This window comes from Arachis stenosperma, chromosome 6, assembly GCF_014773155.1.
Source record: "Arachis stenosperma cultivar V10309 chromosome 6, arast.V10309.gnm1.PFL2, whole genome shotgun sequence".
Taxonomy (NCBI): Eukaryota; Viridiplantae; Streptophyta; class Magnoliopsida; order Fabales; family Fabaceae; genus Arachis; species Arachis stenosperma.
In genome coordinates, this window is record NC_080382.1 from 15,207,417 (window position 1) to 15,227,776 (window position 20,360).

Here is a 20,360-nt window from a genome sequence, read left to right on the forward strand (position 1 = left end):
CCTGTGATTACATTATCTTTGAAAGGTGATCTTATGCTTATGCTTTTTTGTTCGTATGAGAAGTTCACAAGAGCTGGAGCATGTGGAGCTACATGACGAGGAAGAAGACGATAAGCTAAGTTTTGTTTTAACGGTTGAATGGAGAAAATTCTTTGCAAAAACTGAAGCAAGGAGAAAACAAGGTTAGCAAATTTATCCTCGGCACTCTCATATTAATACAGACTTTTAATATATATCTTCTTATATAGATGCTTAGGTAAAGAGATGTAGTGCAATTTGTCTGTGTTGATAGGGCAATTCACCCTGATAAACCAACGAGTGTAAAAAATTACACCAATTAGCCAATTGAAACACTGGTTCATGAATCAACCAAGACACATTTATATATAGTTCGAATTAGGGTAATTTGAACTCATTGCTCAATGTAATTCGAATCAATATGATTCGAATTACACACACGCATACAACCACTAATTCGAATCAACTTGATTCGAATTACACATGTAACACCCTCACTATTCGAATGTCACGCTTCCGGCTGCGCCACTCTGATAGCTTGGGCATTACGACAACTCTACACATATTTAATACTAAAATATGAGCCTGTTTAAAACTTAAAATCGCATAACCTTTAGAAATCGCTTTTTCGTTGAAAACATAAACATACACGTACATACAAACCAAATACAATACCTTAATATATATATATATATATAAAACACTAGTTTACAAACATACATATCATAGTTTCCTATCCCTCTTACAAACTTAATAGGAATAAGGCGAAGGAAAAATAATAGCTAAGATAATACAAAAATACCGAATAAACAGAAAATGAACATAACTTAGGTTGTTGCTTTTTAATTTTAAGTTATTTGCATATTACTGTTTTGTTCATAATTTATTATTTGTTTAAGTTGCTACTTTTTAAATTTAAGTTATTTTGTTTAGGTAATTATTTTTTAAATTTTAAGTTGTTTTGTTTAGGTAGTTACTTTTTAAAATTTAAACTATTTGCATATTACTCTTTTAAATTATAAATTATTATTATTTGCTTAAGTTGTAATTTTTAATTTTAAGTTATTTGCTCATAAATTAAAATTTTTGAAAAAACTAATTTAAATTTATTGTGATTCAAATTTATTATTAAGCTAATAAATTTACGTAATTATTGTACGAATCAACTCGAATTAATTCAAATTTATTCCTAAGCTAATAACGATAATAATTATAATTATTCAATTAGTTTTCATGTAATAATAATAATTTTGTTTATATTATATCATCTTTTAGTTAGTTGCTAGGATTTTTATTTTAAATTCAATTCAAAGTCAATTAGGTTTCACAAAATCTTAGCTATGAGCCAACTATAAAAGTACAAATTAGAGATGTATAACACCACACCTCCCTTACTTAGTACAAGTAATTACTCTTTTTAAAATTGTGTGTGTACGTATACGAGTGATAAGGTTATAGATACTACCGAGTTTTGGAAATTCTCCATTACCATACTCAATTGAGATGGTTTGGCCAAATTAGAAAACTCTAGCTATGAGTCAACAATAAAAGTACGAATTAGATATACATAATACAACATCTCTATTATTTAGTACGGATTTGGATCCTCTAATGTTTGAATTTCACTTTAGAGAGTAAAGTGTGATCTCTCACCATTGATTTCATAGGTAGGACCAAGAATAAATATGAAAGAGAAACTATTCAAGATAATTTAACTGAAAAAAATAAAAAAAAAAGATAATTTCAATTTGTTTTACATAGATCATTTTTAATTATTCATCTTATTTATTAATTTTTTTAAATTTAAAAATTCACTGAGTTTGTTTGTTTTTTATATAGTCAAATTTAAATTTGTTTTTTAAATTTAAATTATACTTAAATTAAATGTTGATAAGTTAATGAAATTTAAATATAAAATATCTTTTGCAACCATAACAAATATAATTCTAAAAATTTCTAGTGGCTACACCTAAGCAAATAAATTTTCAAACTTAACGTATGAGTGCCACCTCACTATATGAGCTTCCCATTTGTATTACTATAAAGATAAAGATAAAGATTTATGTTTTTACTTGAGTAGATATATTTTTTTAATTGGAATGGATTAAATTTATATAATACAAAAACTTTTACTAAAAAATAAAAGATATTATCAAAAAATTCTCAATTCGTCTAATCTTTTTTTTCTCACACTTTAGAAGATTTTTTTACTTACTTGTCGTGGGTTCCAAGTTTCAACATACCATGCATCGTGCCATTAAATAAACCTCCATCTTCTTCGTGATTGTTCTACCGCACCACCCATTCTCAGTTCACTTACCTGCCATACCCTACTCCAAATCTCTAAATCTTCCAAAGTCCCTCAGTCTCTCTCTCAGGAACATCCGAACGGCGGCCATTCTTTCTCCAGCATTGCTCCTATTTCGTCTCTCCAACAAGGCTACCGTTTCCATGGTCGGACACATTTATTATTACTTTTTCTTCTTTCGATTGCTTCAATCTTATTGTCTTTCTTATGTTGCTGGTTTTGTTTCAATTGGTTGTATCCAATACTTTTCTGATCCATTTTTGCTTTCAGTTTGATTTTGCAGGGTTAGGGGTTTTGTCCTTCTTTTAACTTGGATTTGAAGAGAGTAAGAAAAATGTCGCACCTTGGTGGTGGTGCTGAGGCACACGCACGGTTCAAGCAGTACGAGTACCGTGCCAACTCGAGCTTGGTCCTCACCACCGACTCACTCCCCGCGAAACCCACGAACCCACTGGTGACCCGAGTCACTGTGGGGAAGATCGACCCAAGGAGCTTTGGCGACCGGGCCTACCGTGGCAGGCCCGCTGAGCTGGATGAGAAACTTCAGAAGGCTAACCAGAAGAAGAAAGGAGCGTGACCCTTTGACCGAGCCCCTGTCTCGACAGGGCAAGCGCCGGCGCCTCCTGGAAGAGAGTGTCCTCACTGCCACTGAGGAAGGCGTGTATCAGCCCAAGACCAAAGAGACTAGGGCTGCCTATGAGCCATGCTGAGTGTCATTCAACATCAGCTTGGCGGGCAGCCTCTCAGCATTGTTAGCGGCGCGGCTGATGAGATTCTTGCAGTGCTCAAGAATGATGCTGTAAGAATCCGGACAAGAAGAAGGAAATTGAGAAGCTTTTGAATCCTATTCCTAATCAAGTGTTTGACCAGCTGGTTTCTATTGGGAAGCTTATTACAGACTTTCAGGAGGGGTCTGATGCTGTTAATGGTACCTGGCGGCTATGGATGGAGATGATGCCTTGATGATGTTGGTGTGGCAGTGGAATTTGAGGAGAACGAGGATGATGATGATGAGAGTGATCTTGATCAGGTGCAGCAGGAGGAAGAGGACGAGGATGATGTTGCCGAACCTAATGGAACAGGTGGTATGCAAATGGGTGGTGGTATTGACGATGAAGATATGGAGGATGCAAATGAGGGAATGAGTCTCAATGTACAGGATATAGATGCTTATTGGCTGCAGAGGAAGATTTCACAGGCGTTTGAGCAGCAGATTGATCCACAGCAGTGCCAGAAACTCGCCGAAGAGGTTCTAAAGATTCTGGCTGAAGGTGATGACAGAGAAGTTGAGAACAAGCTGTTGATCATCTTGAGTTTGATAAGTTCAGTCTCATTAAGTTCCTTTTAAGGAACAGGTTGAAGATAGTGTGGTGTACCAAGTTGGCAAGGGCACAGGACCACGAGGAAAGAGAGAAGATTGAGGAGGAAATGAAGGGGACAGATTTGCAGCCTATTTTGGAGCAGTTGCATGCAACAAGGGCCTCTGCGAAGGAGAGGCAGAAGAACTTGGAGAAGTATAAGGGAAGAGGCACGTCGGTTGAGGGACGATACCGGCGGTGATGGGGACAGGGACACGGAGAGGAGCAGGAGGGCTTGCTGATAGAGATGCAGAGTGGATGGTTGAAAGGTCAGCGTCAGATGCTTGATCTAGATAACCTTGCTTTTGCACAAGGTGGTTTGTTTATGGCAAAAAAGAAGTGTGACCTTCCAGATGGGTCCTATAGGCATCTCAGCAAGGGTTATGAAGAAATTCATGTGCCGGCTTTGAAGGCTAAACCACTTAAGGAGAATGAGAAGCTTGTTAAGATATCTTCTATGCCGGACTGGGCACAACCACCTTTAAAGGAATGACACAGTTGAATAGGGTTCAGAGCCAGGTTTACGAGACTGCTCTTTTCACACCTGACAATCTTCTTCTTTGTGCTCCAACTGGGGCTGTAAAACTAATGTGGCGTCCTCACAATTCTCCACCAGATTGCCCTGCCTAGAAATCCAGATGATGGTGATCATAGTGCATACAAAATTGTTTATTGCACCTATGAAAGCCCTTGTAGCTGAGGTTGTTGGAATTTATCCAAATCGGCTGCAGAGTTATGATGTTAAAGTTAGGGATCAGTGGAGATCAATCACTAACCCGACAACAGATAGAGGAGACTCAAATTTGTGACAACACCTGAGAAGTGGGATATTATCACTCGGAAGTCTGGAGATCGTACTTACACACAGCTTGTGAAACTAGTTATCATTGATGAGATCCATCTTCTTCATGATAATAGAGGTCCTGTTCTTGAAAGCATTGTTGCTAGAACACAAAGGCAGATTGCAACCAGAGCATATTCGGTTGGTGGGTTTGTCTGCTACTCTCCCTAATTATGAAGATGTGGCAGTATTTTACGAGTTGAACTGGAGAAGGGTTGTTCTATTTTGATAATAGTTATAGGCCTGTTCCCCTTTCTCAACAGTATGTTGGAATCACAGTAAAGAAGCCACTTCAGGTTCCAGTTGATGAATGATATTTGCTATGAGAAGTTATGGCTGTGGCAGGAAACATCAAGTTCTTATATTTGTACATTCAAGGATAGAAACTGCTAAAACAGCTAAAGCCATCAGAGATACTGCTCTTGCAAAAGATACCCTTGGTAGATTCCTTAAAGAAGATAGTGCAGTCGGGAGATTCTTCATACTCTACTGACCTTGTGAAGAGCAATGATCTTAAGGATCTTCTGCCATATGGTTTTGCAATTCATCATGCCGGTTTGAACAGGACAGATCGTCAGCTTGTTGAGGATCTCTTTGCTGATGGGCATGTGCAAGTTTTGGTATCCACTGCAACCCTTGCCTGGGGTGTGAATCTTCCCGCTCACACGGTGATAATTAAGGGAACACAGATTTACAGTCCGGAGAAGGGAGCATGGACTGAACTGAGCCCTCTTGATGTGATGCAGATGCTGGGTCGTGCTGGAAGGCCCCAGTACGACTCTTATGGTGAAGGAATAATTGTTACTAGCCATAGTGAGTTGCAGTATTACCTATCACTTATGAATCAGCAACTTCCTATTGAGAGCCAGTTTGTGTCCAAGTTGGCTGATCAGCTGAATGCAGAAATTGTTCTTGGTACTGTCCAAAACGCTAGAGAAGCCTGTGATTGGCTTGCACAGACTTACTTGTATGTCCGCATGAGGCGTAATCCTTCACTTTATGGTTTAGAACCTGATGTGCTGACAAGAGATATAACATTGGAGGAAAGAAGAGCTGATTTGGTAAGTATCACTGCAATATAAGTTTTAATTGTATCATAATGCATTATTACATGAACCAAAAAGATGTCTGTCATTAGTTGGTTTTGTTTTATAAGTTTTTACTTGACACTTTCTTTTTCTGTTTATTCATTAAAACCTTTTCCCCTTCCCTTTTCATTTGTTTGTGTGGGCGTTCGCGTGCAACATATATATGGATCGGCTTTGTAGTCGTGTTTATGCTTGTCAGTGTCATGGTTTCTGTAGAATTATTTAATGGGTACTAGATCTTCATCGGCCAAGAAAAACTTGATGTTGCACTGCAATATATGCTTTCATTGTGTCGTTATGCATCATTTACCTGAACCAAACTGATTTCTTTGCCTTTATTTGGTTTGTTTTATTTAGTTATTTTTATCTTTTAACCCAACACTGGTTTATTAATTATGGGTTTTCTTTTTCTTTCCATTAACTGTTTATCTGTTTTTTGTGTGTGAATGTATGGAATGTCTCTTCAGTCATGGTTTGTGTAGAATTGTTTAAAGTGGTTACTAGTTCATTATAAGCTGAGAAACTTAAGGTTTGTTTAGTTTCAGAAAATGCTTTGTATTTTTATTTCGTGCGTCCAGAATTAATTACAAAGACGCCACATGGTTTCCATTCTATTTTTCACTTGAGGAAAAATTTGTTGTTTTCACCACCAAAAATTACCTGGTTTCCTTTACCTGGAATTGGGATTTTCTCTTTCGATAATATGGTGGACGAATTTGAGTGATGTTAATGCAGATGTTTTGGATGTGTATTCTTGTATTGCCCATTCCTGTCTTTTACTGGTTTAATGGCTAATCTTAATCTCTCTGATTGAAATCTTGCAGATTCACAGCTGCAGCCATCTTGGATAGAAATAATTTGGTGAAGTATGACAGGAAGAGTGGGTATTTTCAGGTCACTGACTTGGGTCGCATTGCGAGTTACTACTACATAACATGGAACCATCTCCACATATAACGAGCATTTGAAGCCTACAATGGGAGACATAGAGCTATGCCGATTGTTCTCACTGAGTGAAGAATTCAAGTATGTGATGGTAAGGCAGGATGAGAAGATGGAGCTAGCAAAGCTTTTAGACCGTGTTCCCATTCCCATCAAGGAGAGTTTGGAAGAGCCAAGTGTGAAAATCAATGTTTTGCTTCAAACACACATTTCAAAGTTAAAGCTTGAAGGGCTTTCACTAACATCTGATATGGTTTTCATAACTCAGGTTAGACTATGTTCTATTCTATTGAGATATTAATGGTCAATTTGGTTAAAGAAATAAGAAAACATGTTTTCATTTTCTGAAACAGATTTTATTTTCATATTTTCAAGTTCTAGGAAACATGTTTGGTTTGACTATATTTTCTGTCTTCAAAAGCTTGAAAACATTGAAAATCCGTTTGATTTGCCAATTTTCAAATTGTTAAAACTTTTAGAATAAGTAAATATCAATTTAAAAATAATTTAAACGTGAAATATCTTTAAGTAAATAAAAAAGGAACTTAATTTTATTATGCATCATATTACGTGTCATTGTTTTCAAAATTATGAACTAAAAAATATTTTATATGAACTTCAAATAAATTGAAATTGTGATATTAGAATATGTTTAATTTTCCCAATATGCCTGTATTTTATAACTTGGTACAGTCTTGTTGACTTTTGTAATTTGCTAGTAGTGTACTGATTTTTATTATTGTTCTTTCAGAATGCTGGACGCCTTTTGCGGGCTCTTTTTGAGATTGTACTGAACGTGGATGGGCACAGTTGGCTGAAAAGGCTCTGAACTTGTGCAAGATGGTGACGAAGAGGATGTGGAGTGTGCAAACACCTCTTCGTCAGTTCAATGTTATCCCTGGTGATGTATTAATGAAGTTGGAGAAGAAAGATTTGGCTTGGGAGAGGTATTATGACCTATCATCACAAGAGATAGGTGAACTCATTCGTGCTCCGAAGATGGGAAGGATGCTTCATAAATATATCCATCAATTTCCAAACTGAACCTTGCAGCTCATGTGCAGCCTATTACTCGGACAGTTCTGAGGGTTGAACTCACAATAACTCCAGATTTTGCATGGGATGACAGAATTCATGGTTATGTTGAACCCTTTTGGGTGATTGTTGAGGACAATGATGGTGAATATATCCTTCATCATGAGAATTTTATGCTGAAAAAGCAGTTTATTGATGAGGATCATACGCTGAATTTCACAGTTCCAATCTACGAACCTCTTCCTCCTCAATACTTCATCCATGTTGTTTCAGATAGATGGCTTGGGTCACAGACTGTTCTACCTGTTTCCTTCAGGCACCTTATCTTACCTGAAAAGTACCCTCCCCAACTGAACTCTTGGACCTGCAACCACTGCCTGTGACTGCATTGAGAAATCCAAAGTATGAAGCACTTTATCGGATTTCAAGCATTTCAATCCTATTCAGACCCAAGTATTCACAGTTCTGTATAATTCTGATGACAATGTATTAGTTGCTGCACCAACAGGAAGTGGTAAGACCATCTGTGCAGAATTCGCTATTTTGAGGAATCATCAGAAAGGGCCTGATAGTGTCATGCGTGTGTTTATATTGCACCTATTGAAGCTCTTGCCAAGGAACGGTATCATGATTGGGAGAAGAAATTTGGTAAAGATGGTCTTGAATTGAAGGTGGTTCAATTGACTGGAGAAACAGCAACTGACTTGAAGCTACTTGAGAAAGGTCAGATTATCATTAGCACCCCAGAGAAGTGGGATGCTTTATCCCGCCGCTGGAAACAGAGGAAACATGTGCAGCAGGTTAGTCTTTTCATCATTGATGAACTTCACTTAATTGGAGGTCAAGGTGGTCCTGTTTTGGAAGTCATTGTTTCGAGGATGAGATATATTGCTAGTCAGGTTGAAAACAAGATTCGTATTGTGGCTTTGTCTACCTCTCTTGCAAATGCCAAGGATCTAGGAGAATGGATTGGAGCTACTTCCCATGGTCTTTTCAACTTCCCCCCGGGCGTTCGTCCTGTACCTTTGGAAATACACATTCAAGGTGTAGACATTGCCAATTTTGAGGCAAGGATGCAAGCAATGACGAAACCAACTTCCGCTGCAATTGTTCAGCATGCCAAGAATGCTAAACCTGCTCTTGTATTTGTGCCTACAAGGAAGCATGTGCACCAGACAGCTGTGGATCTGATTACATACTCGGCTGCAGACAGCGCAGGGAAGCCATTCTTATTGCGGTCCCCAGAAGAGCTTAAACCTTTTCTTGACAAGATTAGTGATGAAATGTTGAAAGGACCTTTACAAGAAGGAGTGGGATGCTTGCATGAGGGCTTAAACAATCTGGATTATGATATTGTGACCCAACTGTTTGAAGCTGGCTGGATTCAGGTGTGTGTTTTGAGTAGTTCTATGTGTTGGGGAGTGACATTGTCAGCTCACTTGGTAGTTGTGATGGGCACACAGTATTACGATGGGCGTGAAAATGCAGAGTCAGATTACCCTGTTACTGATCTTCTGCAGATGATGGGTCATGCCAGCCGGCCTTTGGTAGATAATTCTGGGAAATGTGTCATCTTGTGCCATGCACCCCGTAAAGAATACTACAAGAAATTTTTATACGAAGCTTTCCCTGTTGAGCCACCTTCATCACTTCTTGCATGATAACTTGAATGCTGAAATTGTTGCTGGGGTTATTGAGAATAAGCAAGATGCTGTAGATTATCTCACATGGACATTCATGTACAGGCGGCTCACACAAAATCCCAACTATTACAATCTACAAGGAGTTAGTCACAGACATCTTTCTGATCACCTTTCAGAGCTTGTGGAAAATACATTGAGTGATTTGGAAGCGAGCAAGTGTATTCTGATCGAGGATGACATGGATCTTTCTCCACTCAATCTTGGTATGATTGCTTCATATTATTACATCAGTTACACAACAATTGAGCGGTTTTCATCATCTTTGACTTCAAAGACAAAAATGAAGGGTCTTTTGGAGGTTCTGTCTTCAGCTTCTGAGTATGCTCAGCTTCCAATACGACCTGGGGAGGAAGAGGTGGTTCGCAGATTAATCAATCACCAAAGGTTTTCCTTTGAAAACCCCCGAGTCACAGACCCACATGTTAAAGCTAATGCTTTGTTGCAGTCCCACTTCTCTAGGCAAATTGTCGTGGGAAATCTTGCACAGGACCAGAGGGAGGTTCTTCTTTCTGCAAATAGATTGCTTCAGGCAATGGTAGATGTAATATCAAGTAATGGTTGGCTAAGCTTGGCTCTTCTTGCCATGGAAGTTAGTCAAATGGTTACTCAAGGAATGTGGGAACGTGACTCCATGCTATTACAACTTCCTCACTTTACTAAGGATCTGGCTAAGAAATGCCAGGAGAACCCAGGGAAGAGTATAGAAACTGTGTTTGATTTATTAGAGATGGACGATGATGAAAGGCGGGAGTTGTTGGGCATGCCAGATTCCCAGTTGTTTGATATTGCCAGATTTTGTAATCGTTTCCCCAATATTGATTTGTCATATGAGGTGATAGACAGTGACATGCGGGCTGGGGAAGATGTCACAATACAAGTCACTCTCGAACGGGATCAGGCAGAAGTAGGACCTGTTGATGCTCCCAGGTATCCAAAATCCAAGGAGGAGGGATGGTGGCTTGTTGTTGGTGACACCAAACACAACTTGTTGCTTGCCATTAAACGGGTTTCGCTTCAGCGGAAGCTAAAAGCCAAACTGGAGTTTGCTGCTCCTGCTGATGCTGGAAAGAAATCCTATACCCTTTACTTCATGTGTGATTCATTCATGGGCTGTGATCAGGAGTATGCTTTTGCCGTTGATGTCAAAGAAGCAGGGGCTGCTGATTGATAGCAGCAGAGAATGAAGGGGTAGATTTCTTTTCCCTTTGCCGTACGTTAAACTTCTAATTGAATGTTTGATGTGATCATCTTATTTTATAGAACACTTCTCAACAATATCTTGCTAGATGTCAGGAGTTGATGTCTGTGTTATTTTGTTTTGTTGATAGGTTCTGATTAATTAGGTTTGTGGATGTCACTTGGATTATTTAAATTAAATTTTGGTGGCAGTCATGATGTGTCACATAGTGTTGAAATTCTACGATAATCTAATGCCATGCGTGTGTTTTACAAGTAGTAGTATTAACTGGCTAACTGCTTCTCTCTCTCTGTTTCGCAATTAAACTGTCTATTTGAGAATGTACAAAATATTACTACCACCGTGTCAAAATACTGTCGATTTGGAGCGGTAATTTAGAAGATCAATGTTTCCTGACAATGAAGGTGAGTATTTGATTATTGGGTCATGGCATATTTAATAGGCAATGAACCCTTTTATTTGAATATTCTTTTGCGTGCTTGCTCTGAACCTTGTGAAATCTGTATATCCTTAACAGTTTTGTGAAGCTGCAAATTTGAATGACAATGCTTCCCTGCTTTGGTAGTAATAGTGACACTTTTTTTTTTTAATTAATCTTTACTTGTTGGTTTGGTGGGAATTTGTAGTAATAGTGAAAGCTCACTTTTTTTTTGTTTTGGATTAAGGAACACGCATAAAACAATGGTTGGCAAAGGAGTAACTATCATTCTCAGGACTCAGGAGTAGGAAGTGAAGTAGATGTAGCCTTGCTTATTGGAACACAATTTTGCAGGCCATAACAAGTTGCAACACTAGGAAATGAAGTTTGGATAGGATGCTAAAATTTGGACGCCTGAGCCCTTTATTGATTATTTAGTATTATTTTTGAACTTTGGGATGAAAGGTGTCAATTATGGGCTATTGCATCCAAAGAATGATAGACCTGAATTTCCATTTTTGACCATTTTTACCCCATCTTTATAATGCCGGTGAACTCTTATATTTTTGTACATGCATGTTGTTTCGGAGAACTGCTAGTGTGAGTGTCTGTTAATCTTCCAAGTTTTAACTCTAGTTTGTACAGATGTGTTGCCATTTGAATATCAATGGTGTATTATAAAATTGTGGATAATTAAAGAATTTTTTTTAAATAAAAATTTTGAAGGTTAAATTTGTATGCTTAAAATTTTATCATAAAATTTGATTTTCAGATTTTTAATCTTCACATTAATAGAAAATATTTAATCTATTTATATTAGTGGGTAATACACTATATTTATCTATCTCTAAAGAAATTAGCCTTTTAGAATGAATTATGACATAATTAACTTTTTTTTTTCTGTAGAATTTCAGAGAAAAAATACGATTAATTCTCTCTTGTATTTTTTATAATTTAAAATGTGCAATTTTGTATCAAGGAATTCTTTGATGGTGATTGTTCCTACCCTGGCCCAATAATAAATGCCTATGTCCAAATAAAAGGCCTAGTCCAGAGGATTGAGCCTTACTAAACACCAACCTTCACACTTAGAAGTCGGTGTCAAACCCGACTTACTCTCAAGAAGTCGGGACGGAGAATAGTTGGCAGATAAGCACTCATTCAAATGAGTAACTGCCCCTAAAATCTCTCTAACTACTTTAATCAAGCCATATCTTAACCTCCCTAAGATAATGGGACGGTTAACACCCTAAAAATATGGCACTACTCCAACGGTGGTTATTGGCTCACCACTACAAATACACTGACACCCCTCAGGTATCTCTAAGCCCAATACTCTCTAGACCTGCTCACACCCTTGCTAACTTAGGCATCGGAGTGTCTTTGCAGGTACCACCCCCCATTCACTCACGAGCACAAGTCGAAAAGAGGCTCCAACGTGCAAACTAGCTCGGAAGCCACCATCCGCGGACGATTGGGCCAACCAAAGCCATCCATCTTATTAATCTCCGGTTACCCACCGTAACATTGGCGCCGTTGCCGGGGAACCTGAGAGATCATCCAACGATGGCAGATAGATCCCACGAAGAAGGACATGTGGAGACAGACTCTGAACAAGAGAATCTGGACACAGGCAACAACGATGTGGACCTCACCCTCCACCAAGAAATCGATAATCAACACAGGGATGGCACTTCCGGAATAAAGAATCCGAAGGTAAACTCCTCAGAAGGGCGCGAATCAGAAAAAGAAGGACCACCCCATGTAACTGAACTCATGGGATTAGTCCACAGCCGCTTGGAACAATTAGAGCAGGAGCGAGAACGACAAAAGGAAACTGAAAAGAGCCTAAAAGAGGAGATGGAACGACGAAAAGAGTTAGAAAGAAAGCTCTTACAGTTGGAATCCTCCCTCAAAAGTCGCAACTCCCGCGACGAACAAGAAGAACCACCCCTAGGTGGGGAGGATCCCTTCAGCGAGGACATCATGAGGGCTAAAGTTCCGAGAAACTTCAAAAGCCCTGACATGGACCTCTATGACGGGACCACGGATCCGAAGCATCACCTGAGCAACTTCAAAAGTCGGATGTACCTAGCTGACGCTTCCGACGCTACACGATGCAAAGCCTTCCCGACCACTCTGTCGAAGGCAGCGATGAAGTGGTTCGATAGCCTCCCCCCGAGGTCGATTACTAGTTTTGAAGACCTCTCAAGGAAGTTTTTGATGAGGTTCTCAATCCAAAAAGACAAAGTGAAACATGCACCGAGCCTCCTGGGGATAAAACAGGAGGTCGGAGAATCTTTACGAGCCTACATGGAAAGGTTCAACAAAGCATGTTTGGAGATTCAAGACCTGCCCACAGAGGCAGTCATAATGGGATTAGTCAATGGCCTCAGAGAAGGTCCCTTCTCGCAGTCCATATCCAAGAGACATCCCGTTTCTCTAAGTGATGTACAGGAAAGAGCTGAAAAGTACATCAACATGGAGGAAAACGCCAAACTAAGAGACCTGAGTTGGCGACCTGGGCCCCCTCCCTCAACAAAAGAGAGGGAAAGGGAAACCAAGAAAAAGGAAGAACTCGGTCTCGAAAGGCCAAGAAAATATCACTCTTATACTCCTCTGAAAGTCTCTATAGTGGACGTATACAGAGAGATTTGTAACACTGAGAGATTGCCACCCCCTAGACCCATTAAAAATAAAAAAGGGGGAAGCCGCAACGATTACTGCGAGTACCATAAGATATATGGTCACTCCACAAACAACTGTTATGACCTTAAAAATGTGATAGAAAAGCTGGCTAGAGAAGGTCGGCTTGATAGATATCTCATAGAAAGGTCGGACGGTCACGGAAAGAGAAAGCGAGACGACATGGATAGAAGAGACCCACCACCGCAGACACCAGAGAGACATATCCATATGATCTCAGGAGGGTTCGCGGGAGGGGGACTTACCAAATCCTCTCGCAAAAGACACCTCAAAAGAGTTTATCAGGTCGGAGAAGAGTCACCCGACCTCCCCACCATTTCATTCACGAAAGAAGATGGGCAAGGAATAATCCCTGGACATGATGATCCAGTAGTGATAACCATGATCCTAGCAAATGCCCATCTCCACAGAACCCTAGTAGATCAAGGAAGCTCGGCGGACATCCTTTTTAAGCCCGCCTTCGACAAGCTAGGGTTAGATGAGAAAGAATTAAGAGCTTACCCCGACACCCTATACGGATTAGGGGACACGCCAATAAAACCACTAGGATTTTTGCCCCTTCACACTACTTTTGGAAAAGGGGAAAAATCAAAGACTCTGAGTATAGACTTCATAGTCATCGATGTGGGGTCAGCATATAATGCTCTAATCGGCAGAGCTACCCTCAATCGACTCGGAGCAGTGGTATCTACTCCTCACCTCTGCATGAAATTCCCGACCTCAGCGGGAATAGCAACGGTAAGGGGAGATCAAAAGTTGGCAAGGAAGTGCTACAATAAAAGCCTAAACCTAAGGGGAAAGGGCAGAGAAGTTAACACAATAGAGCTCGGTGGCGCAAGGGCCAGAGAAGAGCTGCGACCACAACCGGGAGGAAAAACCGAGGAGATACAGGTCGGTAAAGAGGAAGGGAATAACACTCACATAGGAGCCAACCTAGGGGAAACTCTAAAACTAGGGTTGACTAGGCTCCTAAGAGATAATTTCGACCTCTTCGCCTGGAAGGCCTCTGACATGCCTGGGATTGACCCCGAGCTCATGTCCCACAAGCTCTCGGTTTATCCAGGATCCCGACCTGTACAACAAAGAAGACGCAAGCTCGGCCCAGAACGAGCCCTAATAGTGGAAGAACAAGTACAGGCGCTCCTGGAAGCTGGCTTCATCAGAGAAGTCAAGTACCCAACATGGCTAGCCAATGTAGTGCTAGTCAAAAAACAGAATGGCAAATGGAGAATGTGTGTCGACTACACCGACTTAAATAAGGCATGTCCTAAGGACCCTTATCCCTTGCCAAGTATTTATACCCTAGTAGACTCTAGCTCGGGGTACCAATACTTATCATTTATGGACGCTTACTCGGGATATAATCAAATCCCAATGTATGAGCCAGACCAAGAGAAAACATCATTCATCACACCCAGAGCTAATTTCTGCTACGTGGTCATGCCATTCGGATTAAAGAATGCAGGGGCCACATATCAAAGGTTGATGAATAAAGTGTTTTTCCCTCATCTGGGGAGTCTAATGGAAGTATACATCGATGATATGCTGGTAAAGACCAAGAAGGAAGTCGACCTCTTGTCAGACCTCTCTCAAGTCTTTGACACCATAAGGCTGCACGGGATGAGACTAAATCCCGCAAAGTGTGCCTTCGCAGTGGAAGCAGGGAAATTTCTAGGATTTATGCTAACACAAAGAGGGATCGAAGCCAATCCCGACAAGTGTAGAGCCATCCTAGAAATGAAAAGTCCGACTTGTTTGAGAGAAGTCCAGCAGCTAAACGGCCGACTTGCAGCCCTCTCCAGATTCTTGGCAGGATCGGCACTAAAATCCCTTCCACTATTTTCCTTATTAAGAAAGGGATGCCAGTTCGAATGGACTCCTGAATGCGAGGAGGCATTCCAGGAGTTCAAAAAGTTTTTAAGCCAACCTCCTATTCTAACCCGACTAGTACCTGGGAAAGACCTCGTCCTGTACTTATCCGTAGCAAACAAGGCTGTCTCATCAGCCCTGATAAAAGAAGACGAGGTCGGACAACATCCAGTCTACTTCATCAGTAAAGTTCTACAAGGCCCCGAACTAAGGTACCACAAACTAGAAAATTTTGCTTACTCCTTAGTAGTAGCCTCGCGAAGGTTACGGCCTTACTTTCAGGCCCATACAATAAGAGTCCGTACGAACCAACCCATGAAGCAAATCCTCCAAAAGACGGATGTTGCAGGGAGAATGGTCCAATGGGCAATAGAGCTTTCCGAGTTCGACTTAAGATATGAAACTCGGACAGCGATCAAAGCTCAATGCCTCGCCAACTTCGTTGCAGAATACGCAGGGGATCAAGAGGAAAAACCAACTACATGGGAACTCTATGTAGATGGATCCTCCAACAAAACGGGAAGCGGCGCAGGCATAATATTGGTAGATGAAAGAGGAACCCAGATAGAGGTTTCTCTAAAATTTGAATTCCCAGCCTCAAATAATCAGGCAGAATATGAAGCCTTGATTGCTGGGCTAAAACTAGCAGAAGAAGTCGGTGCTACAAAGGTGATGATATACAGCGACTCGCAAGTGGTGACCTCCCAAATAAGTGGAGAGTATTAGGCAAAGGACCCAAATATGAAGAGGTACTTGGAAAAAACTTTGGAATGCCTTGGGCGCTTTGCAGAAACCGAGGTCAAACACATAACTCGGGATCTGAACAGCAGAGCAGACGCCCTATCCAAGTTAGCAAGTACCAAACCAGGAGGGAACAACAGAAGCCTGATCCAAGAAACACTCCAGGAACCCTCAATAATAAAGATAAACAAGAAGTACTTGAGGTAGGCGGTTTAAACCTCGGATGGATGAATCCCTTAGTTGAATACATGAAATTCGACATCCTCCCTAACGAGGAGAAAGAAGCTAAAAAGATCCGAAGGGAAGCACAACACTACACCTTGGTGAGAAATATCCTCTACAGAAGGGGGATATCAACACCATTGTTAAAGTGCGTACCGACCTCGAGAACCACCGAGGTATTGGAGGAAGTACATAGTGGAATCTGCGGAAACCATCTCGGAGCAAGGTCACTAGCCAGGAAAGTAATCCGAGCTGGATTCTATTGGCCGACCTTGCAGAAAGATGCTACAGAATTTGTGAAAAAATGTCAACCATGTCAAATGCATACAAATTTCCACGTGGCTCCATCAGAAGAGCTTATCAGTATCACTTCTCCGTGGCCTTTTGCAAAATGGGAAATGGATTTGTTAGGTCCTTTTCCCCAAGCGCCTGGACAAGTCAAATACCTGATCGTGGGAATAGATTATTTCACAAAGTGGATAGAAGCAGAAACATTGACCACCATCACCGCTCAAAGAAGTCAGAGGTTCCTCTACAAAAATATCATCACAAGATATGGGATACCTTATTCCATCACTACGGATAATGGAATCCAATTCACCGATGCTACCTTCAGAAGCTTAGTAGCCAGTATGAAAATTAAACATCAGTTCACCTCGGTGGAGCACCCACAAGCCAATGGGCAAGCCGAGGCAGCCAACAAAATCATACTGGCAGGACTAAAGAAGAGACTGCAAGAAGCAAAAGGGGCTTGGGCTGAAGAGCTCCCTCAAGTGCTATGGGCTTACAGGACAACACCCCAATCCGCCACTAGAGAAACACCCTTCCGACTAGTCTATGGTGTGGAGGCAATGATACCAATAGAAATCAATGAGCAAAGCCTAAGGGTAATTCTCCACGACGAGATCGGAAACATACAGGGGCACAAAGAGGAGCTCGACCTGCTCCCCGAAGTCCGAGAGGATGCCCAGATAAGAGAAGCAGCGTTAAAGCAAAGGATGACTACAAGGTACAACAAAAAAGTCATTCGAAGAACATTTGCTCCAGATGATTTGGTCTTAATCAGAAACGACATTGGAGTCAACAAACCAGGAGAAGGAAAGCTCGCTGCAAATTGGAAGGGACCATACAAAGTCAATGAAGTTTTAGGAAAAGGTTATTATAAAATAATCGACCTGAACGGCACTGAGCTCCCGAGGTCGTGGCATGCTTGTAACATGAAAAGGTACTATAGTTAAAAGCGAACTCTACTCCCTGATGTACTATTTTCCCAACTTCATGATTTTTTCCCAAAAGGGTTTTTTCTGGAGAAGGGTTTTTAACGAGGCATCATAGTAGAGGCTAAGGGAAATAGATTATCAAAACCCTTAGTAGCAAAAAGGCACCTTCCCGATTAATAAAGATCTTTTTCATCTACGATATCTCTTATAAAATCCTTTTCATTTTTTATTTTTTAAGTCTTTCTACGAAACGCGCCGACTTAAGCTCGACAAAACGTGAAAATCCCATGAACCGACCTAAAAGGTCGTCAGGATAAAACGACGAGGTACAAGTCGGTGTAAAGAGGTTATAAGAAGTCGATCGTAAAAACTCGGGAACAAATCCGACTCATAAGTCGAAACGAGATCCCGGGTAGAAAAGCTCGGGAATACTTCGATCCATAAATCGGAGTGAAGGACCGAGTAGAAGAAAAACGCATCGCAAAAATAACCTAAGTCATAAGAACTCACTAAAACTAAGTTGAGTATGAGGGATAATGAAAAGAGATAGGAAAACCTAGGAAGAAGTTTAAAGGCTGTCCCAAAAGTCCTTAAACAAAAAAGCTCAGAAAAACAAACAAGCCAAAAAAGGTTTTCAAGAAAAGGTCAAGGGGAATTCAGAAAATCAAAAAGACATACACGCATAAGGTAACTTAAACCCTTATCCAAAAAAGGGTATTTATTTTGTTAAGTTAAAACCCTTATTAAAAAGGGCACGCATAAAATATTTTGTTTACGGCCTCAAAGGGCCAAAGAAAATTGTTCAACGCCACCAACCAGAAATAAATAAAGAGTTTAAAAATGGGGGCCCACAGGCCGGACCCCAAATAGCCACAAATCATTTTTTAGAAGGATCACCACCACCGGAATCAGGAGGAGCGCCACCAGAGGTATCCATGGGAGATGAAGAGATAGGAGAAACTACTGAAGAACTCGGAGCGTCTTTAGAATGAGGAGGGGACTCAATAATCCTCTGCCCCCGAGTCTTCAATTCTGACTCGGAAACGATTACGGGGGCAGGAGGATCCACGATGGCATCGTCAATAACAACTTTGTCAGGATGTAAAGGAGAAAGATCCAAGTCGGGAGCAATCACCCTGACTTGCTCCAAGAAAATCCTCCAAGACTCCTCGGCGCCATCAGCAATTGAGTCCTCCAACTCATCATATGCCTTCCGAGAATTCAGCAGATCATTCTTCACAGACACAAGATCTTTGAATAAACTTTGATAGCTGGCCTGCGCTGTTTTCCTCAACTCCATCTCCATGTTGTACTGGGCCTGCAAAGCCTTCCCTTTCTCCCGGAAGGTATCTCTCTCCTCCCTCAGCCTGGCAATCTCCTTCTTCAACTCTCCCTCATGCTCCTGATATGAGCGAAGCCTTCCCTCTAGCTCCTCGACCTTCGAGGTCGTCCCTAAAGAGCTGAGGGGAGCCTTCTCAAAGATATCCAAGAGCTTGCCACAAACCCCCGTCGCCTTGAGACTCTCCTCGACCATAGTGGTAAGGTGGCCCCGAACAGACATATCATCCATGCCTATACGAACATGGGGATAGATATTCTTTCGGACAAACTCAATAGCATCCGCCTTAACCTCACCAGAAGCACCAGACTCTAAAGTCTTGCGCTTCTTTGGATCAGGGGAAGGTCGGACAACGGGGAGCGACTGAGGGGGAGCTGAAGAAGAAATTACGATAGGCTTGGAAAGAGTCCCAACGTTCCGAGGAGGGGGAGGAGGAGAGATAACCCTGGCACCACCGGCCCGAGCGCGAGACTTGGCCTTGGCCTCCTGGACTCTTTGGAAAGATTCTTGAGCATTTGGCTTAGCCATTTCTGAAAGAGGAAAACAATAGCTAAAAAATCAAACAAGTCGGAATGATCAGTTGATAAGTCGAAAGTTTAAAACAAGAAAAAGCTACCTAGCTGCGCCTGGACAAAGGTCGGAGACCCTTGGAGAAACTTCTTAGTATCCAAATATGGGGCCCTCCCCCACACTTCTCGGAGGAACCCCACAATGGCAGCCTCTACTTCATCCAGACCATATTTCTCACAAGGGGAGGCCTCCAGCCAATATAAGGGAAAGCGAGGAGAAGAGTTATCATCCAAAAAAAAGGGGTGGTGACCCTCTACAGCTTGCACTTTGAAAAAATAATTTTTGAAGTCATGGAAGGATTCGTCAAAAAGGGTGAAAATCCTCCGACCTTGTATGGCTCGGAAGGACACCCATTGCTGTTTGTTGTTTAGCCCACTAAAGGGCTTAGTCATGTGGAAAAGAAAAAAGAAAATCCTCAAAGAAGTCGGGAAGTCCAAAGCTTGACTAATAAATTGATAAATTTTCAGAAAACCCCAAGAGTTGGGGTGAAGTTGGGTAGGGGCAACTCGACAGTGGTGCAAAACAGACATCTCAAAATCCGAAAAAGGAAGAAAGACACCCAGACGGGTGATCATACATTCATACATAAAGAAGAAATGAGAAGACGCCTCATTGGCCCTCCCAAAGCAAACCCGGTCTTCTGGACCCGGGACTACCAACTCATACTTCGGCTCGTCATCCTCAGAAACACAAATCCTGTGGTGAGTACGAAGATAAGTAATAAACTCCGCATCAACCAAAAGTTCCTCTCCTAGGACTGTGACATCAACCCATTGAGAAAGAG

General features: G+C 41.1%; 1 pseudogene; it reads left to right on the forward strand.

Moving 5' to 3' along the window:
* Nucleotides 1–2,660: 2,660 nt before the first annotated feature.
* On the forward strand, nt 2,661–11,453 carry LOC130936285 (DExH-box ATP-dependent RNA helicase DExH12-like; annotated as a pseudogene).
* Nucleotides 11,454–20,360: the final 8,907 nt, after the last annotated feature.